This window comes from Pseudomyrmex gracilis, unplaced genomic scaffold (genome assembly GCF_002006095.1).
Source record: "Pseudomyrmex gracilis isolate BER0280 unplaced genomic scaffold, ASM200609v1 scaffold_2223, whole genome shotgun sequence".
In the NCBI taxonomy this organism is placed as follows: Eukaryota; Metazoa; Arthropoda; class Insecta; order Hymenoptera; family Formicidae; genus Pseudomyrmex; species Pseudomyrmex gracilis.
In genome coordinates this window covers 10,266-13,112 of record NW_018022807.1, presented here as the reverse complement: position 1 = coordinate 13,112, position 2,847 = coordinate 10,266, and the positions used below count along the sequence as shown (strand labels likewise).

Here is a 2,847-nt window from a genome sequence, read left to right as displayed (position 1 = left end):
GCAAAATTCAAAATGGCGGATCCAAGATGGCGGACCAAGATGGCGGACGAAATTTTTAGCCGAAATTAATAGAAATTACTACTCTTAGCACTACCCAGGAACAACGGCGTGGACGTGGTAGTTTTTTGTTCCCTTTGGGGTGGTTTATTTACGTGAGTCCCCTTGCCTCTCACTATCGGGGTGCTTTATTTACGTGAGTCCCCTTGCCTCTCACTATCGGGGTGCTTTATTTAGTTAATTTGTAACTTCAAACAGTTAATTCGCTAAGTAGTACACTTAGCGAATTAACTGTTCGAAATTCCGTCCATTTTCTTGAATGCAAAAAGGGGGGTTTCCATTTTAAAAAAACCACTTCCGGTTGAAGTAACCCACTTTCGGTCAAAATCAAAAGTTGAAAGGTACGCCATTTTGGTTCTCTCTCGAAACCCTACAACTTTTATATGAAACTTTTTTCGATTCTTGGCCACACAAACGAGTTATTGGAGGTGATAGATTCAGATGACTCACCCTGTATATTTATATGAGGCATTTCATAATTCAAATCGATGAAGATTTTGAGTCTCTCTCTTTGTCTCGTGAGTATGTAAATAGTAATATATGAAATAGTAACATATGTAAATAATAATATATGTAAATAGTAATATATGTAAATAGTAATATATGAAATGTATTGTACTGAATTATTTTCGATTTTTTTTGTTTTTTTTTGAGTTCTAGGAAGTTAAGAAATTGAAATTTGTTAACATTGTTAACTCGTAATACCTTCTCAAGTAGAAATAGGAAAAAAACATATATCCAACATTTTGTTCAAAATAATTGTTCTGTAAGATGATTTTTTAATTACGTTAACAATTTTTACTTCATGAAAATTAAAGATAATATGAAAAATAAATTTGTGACCTACTTTAAGATGAAAATTGCTTTTTTCGCAATAGTGATTTATTAATTAATTTTAAAATTGTATTTTATACACAATGCTGAAATTATCTAATTCTAAATATTTCAATGCGATATACTCACGTTAATCGATTAAGAATGTCTTGGTTTTTACATGTGCATCTCATCTCTTTTCCTGCGTTTTCTAACTCACTTGTCCGAGAAACAGGAAACATTGTAATTGTAGATTTTGCACATGCTACGGACTCTGAAGGCNTAAATAGTTGCGTCTCGCTATTAGAAGTGTCTACTTGTCTGAAAAAAATAAAATCATGAATAGTGATATTAAATGTAATTAATGTATTCGTAAAATAGTTAATATTTCTAATTATATAGTGGTATATAAAGTGAAATTTTTAAGTTTACTTAATACTAGTATATAATATTCAATTCAAACAATTGGACAGAATTTGTAGTTAATGAACCAATTATTAAATAACATTAACACTTATACACTTACGAATATACGGAAATAGATGCTGGAGCATTCTTCATTTTTTCCGACGTACTCGGAATAGTGATTTTCTCCAATATATTAGCCGTATTAACCGATTTTTCTCCGATCTTGTTTCTTTCGTTCATTAGCAGTCGAAGTCGATGAAGTTCTGTTTTCATACATTTGTTACCTTGAGAGGTTTTTGGTCTCCTCAAAGCTTCATCAGATGATGATGTCATAAACCGTTCTGGTAGTGTCACCAATCTACCGCTGCCAGAAATTTTAGAATATTTCTTCTTTTTTTTATTTCCTTCTCCTTTATCCATCTTTGTTCGATTTCGGAGCTGCAAAATGAAAATTGCTTTATAACTTAAAAAAACTACTTTTATAAACAAACAATTAAATTTTAATATGTTTGTTTGAAGCAATACTGTAGTTTATTCTTGTATAAAAAATGTTAATATTTATTTATCACAATTTATGTAGAAAAAATTTATATGAAATATATGTATATTACATATTAAAATAAATTTAATGTTTACTTTAATGTTATTGTTTTACGTACGTTTTTAATAATTAGCAGACAATTTTGTTTAGCATTACTCTGATTATTCATTATTCAGGTAATACNAGAGGTGTGATAAGCGATGCGCATATCCACTCGTTTTCAAGAATGCGCTCTTCCTGGCCTTCGTGGGCACTCCACTTCGGCATTTTATACATCTTTCCTTTAACATTGATTAGAGTAATTGCCTCGATTGCAACTGATAAATTTGAGCAATGGTATACCCCAGCAAAATCTGACGTCACTCCAACGTTATATAACATAACGTTTGTACGAAACTTTTTTACGATGAACAAAATATTTTCTTCTATCTGTATGATGTTCTGTATTATNCAGATTTCAAAGTTTTTCAGCAGGCAGCAGTTGTCACGCTCAGTGGTTGAAAATATAATTTTTCTAATTTGCAATTTATGAAATTGCCGACAAAATTGGGCGGAAATCTCTTGTACTAAAGGACCTTCTGNGTGACTTTTTGAGCCACGAACTTGGACATTGTCATCTAAAGATGTTAGGATTACGTTGTTCAGTTCAGATATTCTGTTATAGAACTGTTGCAATGTAAGGTGCGGTTTGCGAATATACTTCCGAAATTGAGGCATATTATTTTCTTAGTCGAAAGCACTAAACGATTCCAAAGACCCGAGTCGTTTAACATCACCTACTATATATGTAGAAGGCCGTGTACATTGTATGACAGAAATTGTTCTCCGTACAAATGTTCACACATGTCAACGTACGTTTCAACAGCTTCTTGGCAATGCACAAAAGTATCATCATCGATATTTTCGAAACTCAAAAGACGCATTGTACAATGCAGCAAAATAAAGTGCTCATAGTATTCATCGTTAAAAACATTTTGCAGCACAGCCGGAGCTGAGTAAAGTAAAAATTGTCTAAACTCAGTGGCTTT

General features: G+C 32.0%; 1 protein-coding gene across 1 annotated transcript in view; it reads right to left on the bottom strand.

The window, feature by feature from the left end:
• The window catches only part of LOC109862703, a 7,924-nt gene extending 5,087 nt beyond the window's left edge, over positions 1–2,837 (bottom strand). Inside the window, exons 1-3 of the mRNA XM_020442818.1 lie at positions 1,938–2,837; positions 1,397–1,716; positions 1,021–1,191 (exon numbers count right to left, since the gene is read on the bottom strand). The gene's annotated coding sequence lies outside the window, so the exon portion shown is untranslated. The remainder of the gene's footprint in view (positions 1–1,020; positions 1,192–1,396; positions 1,717–1,937) is intronic.
• Positions 2,838–2,847: the final 10 nt, after the last annotated feature.